General features: G+C 41.9%; 1 pseudogene; it reads left to right on the top strand.

Annotated features, from left to right (window-relative positions):
• The first annotated feature begins 502 nt into the window (after positions 1-502).
• LOC139472792 (uncharacterized) lies at positions 503-12,820 on the top strand (annotated as a pseudogene).
• The last annotated feature ends 980 nt before the right edge of the window (positions 12,821-13,800 follow it).

Consider the following 13,800-nt stretch of genomic DNA (forward strand, 5'->3'; position numbering starts at 1 on the left):
AGAAAGTGTTATCCCAAATATAACATAGGTTACAAGCACGTAGACGACGAGTTTTTTTATTTTCATAAAATTATGAGCTGTGTTATTTTTTCAAACAGATCCTGTCCCGAGTTTCTAGATCCACAGCCCCTTCCTGAACTGTGGTTCCCGTGTAAGGTCACGCTGACATCGGCTAGGCTAACTCAACTTGCCTAAACGGGGACTTTCTGCAATCACTGATGCTCTGGTATTTCCATTTACAATTCATGTAAACTGAACTAAATCATAATCCTTGCAAAGTCAAACGGTTCAAGCTGACATTCTTATTTAGGATGTTTTAGTAAATCGGCGTGTTTGTTGGATCCACCATAAAGTATTATAAGATAAAGTAAATATGTACTGTCTGTTTAAAATACACTATATTGTTTGAGTGCGTTTTACGTCCTCCTGTTTACAATATAAATTCACAAACGTTAGAAGTATTCCGTGTATCAAATACACTATTCTGATGAAGCTGTTTGTCATGATTGCTGTTACGATGCCACATGTACACACAGGAAGTACTTATAGAGCATCTGTTTCCCTGAGCTGGCTTTCGGCCAAACACTTGAGTCAGGCCATGGTATATATATCCCGCATCAGTGCAGCCGTATACATTAAACTGCGCCATGGAGACGGTCTCAACAGTAATAGTCATCGGTCTTGTGTGGCTGTGTGGTGTCAGTGTCGCACATGCTGACACCAGTTTGACAGCTTTCAATGGCCGACTGAACCAACTAGAGGGAGAGATCAACGCGTGGAAACTTACAGCTGTTAATCTTGAGACTAAAATGAATTATAAAGTTAGCACGTTGGGGTCATCACTGAAAGAGAATATGACTAGCACGTTCATTCCTGCCTTGATGGAGGGTCTAATGAAACAAGCGATAACTGACATCCTGAAAAAAGGTTACATTGAAGATATGATTAGCGGACGTATTCTGGACGAAGTCAACAGCCTGAAGGCAAGTGTTCACAACACAAAGACACAACTTCAGGCACTAACACAACAGTTCAGACACGTTGAACGAGAGCGAGACACTTTCAAAGAGAGTCTTTTAAAACTACGTGACGAGCTGACCCACGACATCCATAGTTTACAGCTGCAGCTGAATGAGACGGAAGCTGGTCTTCATGATGCAAAGATTGTGAACACTGTTCTCAGACAGGATCTGATTATACTGAATACAAGTTGTGTGAAGATGAGTCATGCGATTGAACGACTGAACAATGATAACCAATCGTGCAGGGTGTGCTTGCGGGGAATGCAGCAAATGTTCAGTACTGACATTCAGAGTTTAAACAATCAATTAAATCAGACCATTGATGATCTGCATGACTCAAAGCAAAGAATCACTGTTCTTACGGAGGACATGATGGCACTGAATACAAGCTGTGTGATGAGAGAAGGGATTGAAGAGAATGATGTTAATGAAACGTCGCTGTCTACATCCTCGTTGACGCAAGTGCCATTCACCACATCACCCCCTATGTTTCCTGGTGCTGCAGGAGGTGAGACTTTTAGCAGAGATTTCTTATGATTATGGAAACGGTTGTGTTGGTGAATTTACAACCGTCTCTCTTAACATGCCATGTGATGGATGCATGAAATATATTATTTCCTTTGAAAAAAAAAGATCAATGTATGTCATGAATTTCAAACAATATATCGAATGCATCAAAAGGATATGCCTTCTGCCTTTAAAAATGTGTCTGAACTTTCTATGTTTAAACGTGGAGACCGTGAATTAAGCTCATTTAAAAAAATGGGTTAACAGTGTATGTTAACGTATGACATACAGAGCATGTCGACATAAGGTTTACAGGGCATGTCAACATGAGGTTTACAGGGCATGGCAACATTGGGGCTTACAGAGCATGGCCTCATATGGCTTATAGGGCGTGTCAACATGTCGACATAGGGTTTGCATGGCATGTCAACATGAGGCTTACAGATATGTTTTCATGGGTCTTAGGGGGCATGTCAACATAGACCTTACAGAGCATGTCGAGATAGGGTTTACATGACATGTCAGCATACGGCTTACAGAGCATGTCGAGATAGGGTTTACAGAGCATATCGAGATAGGGTTTACAGGACATGTCAACATAGGCCTTACAGAGCATGTCGAGATACGGTTCACAGGCCATGGCAGCATACGGCTTACAGAGCATGTCGAGATAGGGTTTACAGAGCATGTCGAGATAGGGTTTACAGGACATGTCAACATAGGCCTTACTGAGCATGTCGGCAAAGAGTTAACTGGGCATGTAAACATAGGGTTTACTTTCAACTATTATTATTTCCATTACCCACGCATCCCATAGATTTATTAGAAAACTAGTTGAAAAAACAAGCTGTTCAAGGGAGAATATTTTATTGCGGTACGGGCTTATGCCGCCATACAGTGCGGGCGCTAACCGTAGGTCAGGACATGCTCATCCTTTTCGCAAACACGTGGTGTCATCACTGATTTTCAGTGGTCATTCACATTTTTTTTACCTCTATTTGCCCTCTATATCCAAAATTGAATCTGTTTCGGCGGATAATCTAGATTGGTTAATCTCTTGCATTGTCAATCTATGCATTTGCAGTCACTTGGTCTTACCTCGATCAGGTGGAAAAACACAAAGTAAAAGCGTGATCTATAGTATACATTGACAGATGTCCCGTGGAGAATTATGATACAGACACACTAGTTTTGTTTTCGTGCTATATACATTAGGCCTAGTCGCATGGAATATTGTCTGCCATTTTCATTTGGCGTTGATTTGGTTAACCATTTATATAGACATTTTGCTAAACGGGGACATTTATCACCGAATACATGCATTCAGCTTTAATAGCGCCCCAAGAGTACGAATAATTAATTCCATACTGGAATACAGACATAGGGGGAATAGATGTCAGTAGTTGGGTCCCCAACCCGGGACACAAGTTTTTATGTTTGTGAAGGAGTTATTAGGGAACATTAGTGTAGAAAATTAGTTTGAAGCATGAATGAAAATCCGACGTCAGTTTGATAACAGTGCCTGACATATCTGTGAAAGGTATCTTTGTATGACACGCGGAGTGAGTGAGTGAGTGAGTGAGTGAGTGAGTAAGCTTTTAGCAATATTCCAGCAGTATCACGGCGGGGCACGCGAAGTAACACAAATCTGTGACAAGTCATAGACAGGAAACTGAACAGCAAATATCCTTCCGCCGTACATGTACTTGACCCAACACTGTGCACCGACCGACGCCTCCATCATCATACACATCATCGGCATCCACGACTTCTTCAGCCCACAACCCCAACACCCCATGCACATGGTCATTCCAATAATTTAAATAAATGTTGATTCAGAATAAGGATAAGGATTTTGAAATCAAACTTGCCACCGTTCTGAGTCCCGTTTCAAAACAACTGTTTCTCTGATAAGACGGAAGTTGTACAGCACTGTCTATAGGTTTCAAACGCTCTACAGAAATATAGATTCTGATCAAGGATGCAGGAGTTATAGCTGTTATATCACAGACGCCGAAGATTCCGGCGCAGAATAACTACACAAGATGAAACATTGCCACCTTTCCGAGTTCCATTTTAAAATAACTCGTCTTCCTGATTGAATTGTCAGAATCGCATTGTCAAGGGGTTTCTAACGCTCTGTAGACATAGATAAATATTCTGTTAACTGGTATATAGCAGGTATAGATACCGTTCCGTACACCTGTATAGCTAGCTGGCTTACCCACTAAGAGACAAAGCAGAATAATATTGACTCTTTTAGGAGAGTCCAGTTGAACAACATTTAGTATCTTATCTATACAAAAGGACAGACAGACAAGAAAGAAAATACTTTTTCATTTCACTCCCGTCTCCGACGACTTTTCAAATTAATGAGTAGGCACGGTTGACCCAGTCGTTTTAGGCGGCGCAGTTCGCCGTGCAGAGATCGCCGAATCCCAGCACCATATCATACTTCGGATGTTCCTCCTACATCAAGCTGACACACCATGGTATAACCGAAATACTGTTAAAAGCGGCGCGAAATAATAGTCATTCAGCATATCATTTTTGACGATCCTTTATCGATAAATTATAAAGATCATATTTCCCAATAATGTTTGGATGATGTTTATATGCTTACTACATCAAACTTCAGATAACCAACGAGTCTTTAACCCACAGATTTAGCTCCTACTTTACGGACTTCAGTATGCACATGTGTTATTGTTGTGACCGAGTTAAATACCCGAGCGCATTCATTTACGGTCAAATTTCATGTTCAGTAAAGACTATATAAGCAATACGAAATGTAACAGCGACAAGGCAACACTTCATCACTTTGTCAGTGGCCGAAATGTTTCAGACATTCAACATTCAAAATGGTGGCTATCGTCGCGAAAGCTTAGGTGCTGTGTTTGCTTGTGATAAGGTTAAGTAAATGGTCAGTTGTTATCGATAATTTTCCGATACAAACAATCTTACAGTCAATAGATGGAGTCGTTACGTTACAGTCAATAGATCGAGTCGAACCTCGGTCACTCCAGTTGCCCATTCGATGACGAGCCTGTCCTGTCGAGTTAATGGTGTTAATGGTGTATTTATGGATGGACTAAACTTAGTAAAGTTCATGTGAGCATCAAACCTTGTATGTGTGTGCGCCAGCACATGAATGTCTCGGAAGGATGAACGGTCGTCGGACCATTCCCTTCAGGACGCACATCACGCGACTGGATTTGGCAAGGATAAGAAAACAGGTTTGATAATGAACGACGCCGACTGAAGCTGCGTAACTCAGTCAGTCAGTGAGTTGGGTTTAACGCCGCTTTTAACAGTATTCCAGTTATATCACAGCGTGTCAGCTTAATGTGGGAGGATAGCCCGAAGTGATGCAGGTCTCAGACGTTTACCACTTTGGTGAAACCCACGAGCACGGTAGGTGCTGACAAACCTAGAAACATAATCGGGGCGAACCGGGAATCGAACCCACAATCATAGGTTTCTGCACAGCGAATCGCGGCGCCTTAGACGACTGGGCCACCTGTGCCCCCAGCTGCGTAACTGCCAAATGTGTGGAAGTATACGTAGCAATAGTTGTATGTGAGCGACAGATGAGGTGAGGTGAAATTTGGTTTAACGTCGCGTCTAAGATTATTGCACTTATATATAGCGACGTGCATGCATGTATACTGAGTCAAATTAAAAACTTCACATTTTTAAAAGTAATACCATATATGATATACAACGACAAATGTATCAGAGAAGGCAATTTTTAATCATTTATGTCCAAAGAAGGATTTTAAATAACGGTGGTAACCATAATTTGTTCCAAGCACCTACGATATTCGGTAATAACATCAGCAGTTTCAATCATAAGTCCCAAGCACGAGAATCTGATGGCACACAAGTTCAGTAGCGTGTATAGCCACCATTTGCGTTGACAACTGCCACACAACGCCTCCGCATGGACCTTGTGATGCTTGTGAACACATGATTGGGAAGACGACGCCATTGTTGCTGCAAAATGGTTCCAAGATTTTGCAAATTCCGTGGTTGGTTCTGGAGAGTGCGCAGACTTCTGCCAAGAGCATCCCAGGCGTGTTCGATTGGATTGAGGTCGGGAGACCTTGACGGCCAGTCCATGACGTTGACTCCCGCATTCTGAAGGACATTTCTTGTCAAAACTGTTGTGTGGGGTCTGGCATTGTCGTGTCGGAAGATCAAACCGGGTCCATGTGCTGCCATAAAAGGCAGAAGTTCTGGTGCCAGTACCTGGTCGCGGTAAGCAGCAGCGTTGAGGTTGCCACGCTGACAAGAAGCCTGGAACGTGCATTGCCACAGAAAGCACCCTACACCATGACACTTCCGCCTCGAAATCTGTAAACTTCCTGTACACAATACTGGGCGCAACGTTCATGACGGCGCCTCCACACCTTCGCCCTACTATCAGCAAATCGAAGATTAAATCGGGATTTATCACTGAAGACGACTTGATTCCAATTCCTCTGAGTCCACGTAAGTGTCGCTGTGCCCATAATTGACGTTGACGTCTGTGTAATTGAGTCAGAATCGGCCCGCAGTATGGCCGTCGTGCTTAAAGGTGAGCTGTTCTCAAACGGTTTCGAACAGTTTGCGCACTGAGTCTACCTCTAAACAGTTCATTACTGGTTGATGTAGCCGTCAAAAATCGGTTACGGAGGTGACGTAAGACAATCTGACGATCCTCTGCATGTGACGTCACACGTGGTCGACCTGGCCGATTGCGATCAGCGGTGGTACTTGTTTGCTGCAGACGCGTCTGTAAATCATAAACAGTCTACAACCCATCGTCCTTACGACTTCAGCTACGGACGTTCCCGTCTGCAACATGCCGATTGCACGTTCACGTTGCACATTTGAAAGGCGTGGCATGACAAATGGTCGTAAAGACTTTTGTTTTCTTTTTTTGTTAATGACTGTTAACAAATATGGCTGAAAAAACGATTTTGATCGATTCACCTGCACCAAAACGGGTGTTATCTGAATACAATACGTGTCCATTACTGTTTAATACACAATAAGGGCCCACAATGATAACTGGTCAAGATGTTAAAATTTAAGGATTGTGAAGTTTTAAATTTGGTTCAGTATATGTGTGTGGCTGCTTGTACTATTCCGGACTGATGCCGATTTATAGTGCTAGCTCACTGAGATACCATGCCGCAGTTTAACATGAATACCCCTACTCAGACACAGTATACTGACTTCGAGCCGACCAGTCCCTGTTTTAGCCCGTTTATGCCGAGAGCACCAGACTGGGTATTAACAAGTACCATCTTTTAACGTTTTTTGATATGACGCGGCCGGGGATCGAACGCCGGACCTTCCGACCTCTACCACTAGACCACGGAGTCGGTCGTGAGCGACAGGGATGGCGGAATAGAATGTGCGTGTGTACTAGTATGGTAAAAGCCAATGGAGCTATTGAGAATGTCACCTTTTAATATCTCTATCTCTATCCCTATCTCTATCTGGAAAAAGAATTAGATAAAGAAACTTGCATCTAAGCATTCTCAAAGTCGTTAAAAGTAGGTACTTGTTGTTACCTTGCCTGCTGTTAATTTATCTTAAAACGTCATTTAATCACACTGTTGAGTTTTAGTTAAGAAAGAAAGTTTGCTCTACCCCCATAAAAAGTATAGTGTTGCCCTTAACTATTATAGTTAAAGCATGAGGACGCTTGCGTTGCTTTGACGTTATAATAGTTCAGGGCAAAACTATACTTTATTACACTATACGTGCGGCTAGAGCAAACTTTATTATTTTTCTAAGATGCAGAATTTAAAAATGATCAATTTTTTGTCTTGGAGATGGATTTAAAATCAAATCTGTATTAACATGCGGTAAATTGAAAATCCTCCAACAGGCTAACTGACGGGCTGGTCCACTTGATTGCCTGTATACCCTTACGATCAGAGACATATTTACGTTAAAAATATAATACAACACGACTAAAATGATTAGTTTATTATAATAGGTCCTATTTTCTTATCCGTCCAGGGGCGGTCGGGTAGCCTAGTGGTTAAAGCGTTCGCTCGTCACGCCGAACACCCGGGTTCGATTCCCGACATGGGTACAATGTGTGAAGCCCATTTCTGGTGTCCCCCGCCGTGATATTAATGGAATATTGCTAAAAGCGGCGTAAAACCATACTCACTCACTAATCCGTCCAGTGTGTTGATATTAAGAACAAAAAAAACATGCAGAAAAACGAAGGATTTTGAAATTTATTTTTTTATAACAGCGGCTATATGACGGTGGTCTGTAAATAATCGAGTCAACACCTTGAAATCCATTGATTGATATCATGAGCATCGATCCATGCTGAAGACATATATAATTAATTCGTAGGGCACCGGGGCCGACGCCCGCATGGAACAATTTGGTGACTGCTGTCGCACGGTTAGTTTGGTTGGTTTGTTGTTTTACGCCGCACTCAGCAATATTCCAGCTAAATGACGGCGGTCTGTAAATGATCGATTCTGGACCAGACAATACAGTGATTAATATCATGAACATCGATCCACGCAATTGGGATCGATGACATGCATCAACCAAGTAAACGAGCCTGACCATCCGATCCCGTTAGTCGCCTCTTATGACAGGCATAGTCTCACCATTTACGGCAAGCATGGGTTGCTGAAGACCTATTCTACCCCGGATCTTCACGCGGACACAATGCTTTGTCGCAGGATAAAGTATAGTCGGTGCCTTTGATCTTTTAGCAAAGCATCTTAGAATAAAAATAAAGACATATTTTACGCACGATGATGAGGTAGATTTCTTTAACCAATGAAGTAGGCTTAATTTGTTACCTCAACATACAATCTGAAACGAAATAAGGTAAGACTGTAGTAAGACTTGTAGATCTAGTATCACTCCACACTGTATTATCTTAGAGTGATCGGCACAAGCAGCCGAGCGCCAAACTATGACATGCTCCTAACCAGACACGTCACACTGACGTCATAACTCGCCCCTTCGCCAGTCAAGGCGTTTCTTGACTGGCAGTGAGATGTGTCACTCGTGTTAGGACGTAAACGGTGGGTAAGTTTTCAGTTTGTACTTCAGAATTTTGTTAGGAAATTAAATGAAACTAACATTGTAAATATACCAAGATTGATGTACAACAGAATACATTTTGAAGGAATCGGGTGCTTGCTTCACACACAGGACCATGTAACAATAAAAATATAATTAGCCTCGTCTTTGATTTTTTTGCGAGTTTTATTGTATTTTATTTTTACATGGTCCTGTGCTTCACACAATGTTTACACACAGACGTTTGTTTAGCCTGTCACCGGGGATAACAAACGTCTGGATGTAAACATTCATACCTCGTTTAAACTGAAAAGCTTGTTCTATTTTAATCAGTAGATCTATATTGCAAAATATATGCTTGTACGTTTCATCTCTGAACTAATAAGAATTATTTACAACTGAGACTGAAGACAATTTGAGATTATTCTAAATCTGTTCAGTCATGTGTGGGATGCGTTTTTTCGCTCATATTAAAACGTTGTTCTGCATCATAGAATGGCCAACTGTGTCAGCCATAGCATGTTTACACTCAAGGCGTGCAGCTTTGTTCTTCTAATCCGGAAAATATTATCTGGAACAATTGTATATCTGCAGGATACTACATTGTTTTTAAAGAATGGCAAGGAAATGTAGAATATATAAGGGCAAATGTGCATGATTCTCGTTATTGTATGAGTAAGTTAATCGGACGTTAAATGCGAAAACAATTTGGCGCATGTCACACGGGCAATCGGCGTTTCAGTCTTATCACTTTATAGAGCCACGTGTTTATTCCCTTCTTTACACAACCAAACACCGTATCAAACATCACTGTATAGAGCCACGTGTTTATTCCCTTCTTTACACAACCAAACACCGTATCAAACATCTTGTAGTGCCGGCGACAGTTTCTGCCTCAGATAGTAAGCTGATCTGTGATGGGTGTACTGCCGCCATCGCTCGGAATGCTGAATTATGACAGTGTTGCAAAGAATTTTCCTGACACTGAATTACCACTGTGTTGCACACGCGCTTAATCAAGTAGACCTGTTGCTCTTTTACATTCATTGTATATCATCATGAAAATGTCATCACTGAAATATTAATCTGTAGCATGTCGTATATCGACGTTTGTAATACTGTGTAGCCCGAGACACCAAACGACGTAAAATGCACCAGATTCAGAGTCTAGTTAAGAGAGTGTTTGTATTGGGGAGGGTGGGGACTAAAACATCAAGCAAAGTCACTTGGAACAACAAATAATTTACGATAGGTCGCAGAACATTTAGTAGCCTGTTATCATCAATTGGCAAAGGCAATATGTACACAGAGAAACCATCAAGACAGTTGTCGATTTGACGATGTAACAATTGTATAAAATGCCCATTGACCATAGACGTTGAAATGCACGAGAAATATATTTTCCTCCAGAATTACACTGGTGGGCGTCATATCCTGGTCAAAATATATATAACGATGAGCATTGATTCTCACTCACAAGAAATACCTAAGTATGATTTAAATACACAGTAATAACATAGCAGGCAATGCAAATTAGAAAACAATATTCAGTATTTGACCTGTATGAGCGAAGTAGGTTTGCTATTCACAGTATTGATACTCAAATGCAGATATTATGCAACAACGCACCAACTTGCGGGGACCATTTCATTGTCATAACGATTCCACCCACAACTAACAAAGTCAGACTAAAATACTAATCATTCCATAATTGGGAATTAAGGGTAGGTAGCTGATGTAATACCATGTTGTAAAGTTCCAAAATAATAAATGCACATATTCTGTGTATTCTGTGTACAGCAATAAAAACTAACATGTTTAGTCCTTAGTCCTCATAATGGTAACATATAAAACCCTTAAAACGACATATGTCTACTAGCCTAGTCGTTATGATATCTGAACTATTGGGATGTTTGGCAAGGAATATAGGACGAGTGCCAATTTCTATCGCTGATGTAGTAATGTTCATTTATGTTGTATGTTGTATGATTATATTATTTATGACAACAAAATAATCTATTCAGTTCCTGCAACTTCAACCAAGAGAAGAGATATATCTCAGCAGTTAGCACAGAGGCAGTGTGCAACTTAGGTTTATTCAGGAAGTGATTAAATAAATAAAAGCAATCTAAATCTAATAGATATAAGTGATTTCCAAAATGTGTCAGTCACCATGCTATGGTATATTAATAATACCTCTACTGCAACAAATGTATTATAAGTTATGTTCATCAGTGAATAAATTTGAAAGTCACAGATTTGTTGAAGGCAAAAGCTTCTCTGAGGCCAGTAGTTATAATGTTTACCTGCAATATATAGTTTTCTGAACAGCATATATGGGGGTTTTGGGTGGTGGGTAGCCTAGTGGTTAAAGCATTCGCTCTTCGCGCGGAAAAAACCGGGATCGATTCCCCCACATGGGTACAATGTGCGAAGCCCATGTCTAGTGTTCCCCGCCCAGATATTGTTGGAATATTGCTAAGAACCTGTAAAACCCAACTCAGCCAACCCAACTGAACAGCATATTGTGTGTTTCAGCCTCGAACGACTCGAGTCACGGAGAAAGGGCTGCACAGATGACGACAGTGACGACCCATGGTAGGTGGGAGAACCCAGCAGGTGGTAGATACTGTCACTGTCCAACTTTGTACGAGATGAGGTCACATCAACATGTAACAAATATAAGCCTGAAAGTTCACTCCAAAAACCTTCATATGAACAATCTCTACAATAACAAGCTGATAAATGTAGTCTCTTATTATCCTAAAAATTTGTAACAAGTCAATTGTATTGCCAGTACCACCATAAGGCTCAATCCAACAAGCCTGTACAGACGCGCGGCTCAGAGGAACAGCAATCTCAATTTTTGTGTTGTATTTATGATAGAATCTAGTCGTTTGAGTGATTTGTTAGTCGCTAGACGACCTTATATTTATACCTCTACTAAGATGAATGGTTTTGAAATTGTATTCATCAGTCACAATTTTAAATACACAAACTTTGTCGAATATCTTGTATGTATAATGCTTATGTGGTTTGTATTGTTTTCTGAACAGCATGTTCTGTGTTTCAGCCTCGAGCGACCCGAGTCGGACCACGAGGACACCAGTGACGACCACAAAAAAGCCTGCTACACAGGGTAGGTGGGAGAACCCAGCAGGTAGAAAGCCCACACTTTAATCCCTCCAACAATTAACAAGCTGAGGTATAGACCCGTGGGGGTTCTGACTTGCGTCTTGCATGTCATCGTATTCCAGTTGTGTCGATCGGTGCTCATGTTGTCAACCATTGGACTGTCTCTCTGTACCAGACTCCGCCATCTTATTGCTGGACTACTGCAAACAAACAGACTGACATACTCCAATGTCATGTCTTATAAGATCCATCTAATATTTCCAAACAACTGTACTGACAGTATCATCTCATAAAGCTCAGTTCATCAAACGTTGACACTCTCCAGCCACACACAGAATAATGTTACAACAACTGGATGTAACAGAAAGATTCTAAACATTGACCACATAATCCTTGATTACATGAACCAGCTGTCGTCCTTCCCCTTGATCCTTGTGTTGTCAGCCATGTTGGAAGTGGTTGATGACGTACCGTGTCACGTGTCACCACGTTGAGGTGTGAACCATGTAGATGTATGACGAAGATGTCTGGAAGTGTACAGAGTTTACTTTGTGTTACAGCGACTCCATCACCAGCAGACTGCGGGGACCTCTATGTCGCCAGCGAGGACGGGAACCTGGAGGAGGTGAAGCGGCTCCTGTCTCGGGGCGTGGACGTCAACTGTAGGTGGTGGAGCAGGACAGCGGTGATGGCGGCAGCATGGAGTGGACACAGAGACGTGGTGGAGCTCCTGGTGGGTGAAGGGGCCGATGTGTCACTGGTGGACGGGACTGGTTACAACACCCTTCACTACGCCTGTATTGGAGGAGACATGGACACGGTGAAGTTTGTGCTGTCTCTGAACGTGGTGGACATCGACGCCAGGGACATCTACGGGCGGACGGCGGCCTACCTGGCGAGACTCACGGGACATACGCGAGTGATGGATCTCCTCTTGTCCCGCGGCGCTCAGTGACGTCAGTGTCGTGTTTGTGTGGACGGTGGGGGGAGACCTGACAGTGACGTGGTGTGCCGTTCACGTCGTCGTGTGTACATATGTCTTTATTTACGTGAAACTGTTTGTTGTTTTGGGAGATGAATAAAACTTGTAAAAACTTTGTCAGACATTTTGTCATTTGTTGTGTTTGGAAGTTCTCATGATCAGGTAAGAAAATTGTTAACTGAGTGTAAATAGAGACGATGTGTGATTGGTATGTAAGCACCGCACCTCGTGATATGTTCATGCATGTCGTCATATATTTCTGTGTTAGTTTTACGCCATAAGTTTGTAATTAATCATGAAAAACACAAACAAACCTGTTTGTTTACATCTCACTGCACTCGGTGACCTCAGACCGAGCCGAGGTTCGCCCAGCTGCCGTGGCGCCAAATGTACAATGACAGTGACGTCACACTGTCGATGACGTCACGGCATTCCGGCTTGGGTCTAAACACTAAAGCTGCCGGCTGTTTTCTCTGCTAAATACGATATCGGTAATTCACAGGGCAGCACAATGCTGGCTTCACGGCATATGCAAGTACAGCACAGGCCTCATGTGGGCGATATAGATTAACAAAGGGAGATGTGTTGCACATTATTGCTGCTGAAATTTAAAAATAAATATTTCTGATTGGCGAGATATTTATTTTCTCTCTCCCATTTCACCATTTCAATCAAGCTACTTCCCCCAGCGTGTGACACCTTCTTTACACTCTCGTCTCACGACTGACCAGATTCCCCAGATGAATTCAGGGCTATAGATACGGTTTTGGTTATTTGTTGTTTTTCACCACCCAGGGGCAGGATTCCAGAGAGACATATATGTCTCTCCTCTTCAAACCTCACTTTGAAGTCGAATAAAATTCAATATTCATCAGACACGCAGATACACTTCACAGTTTTGTATACTGTGAACTTTCCGCCATATTAGATAGTGTTTACAAAATCATGTTTCACATGTAGCCTACCGGTAATGGGACGTCTGTAACATTACGCGTATTTCAAACTCAGTTGTGATACATACATCCTTGAATTCCTCATACGTTTTAGATTCAAATGACACATGGTCTCTGTCACCAATACAAAGTGCCGAGATCA

The sequence above is a fragment of the Haliotis cracherodii genome, unplaced genomic scaffold (assembly GCF_022045235.1).
Source record: "Haliotis cracherodii isolate W230 unplaced genomic scaffold, xgHalCrac1.p SCAF_25, whole genome shotgun sequence".
In the NCBI taxonomy this organism is placed as follows: Eukaryota; Metazoa; Mollusca; class Gastropoda; order Lepetellida; family Haliotidae; genus Haliotis; species Haliotis cracherodii.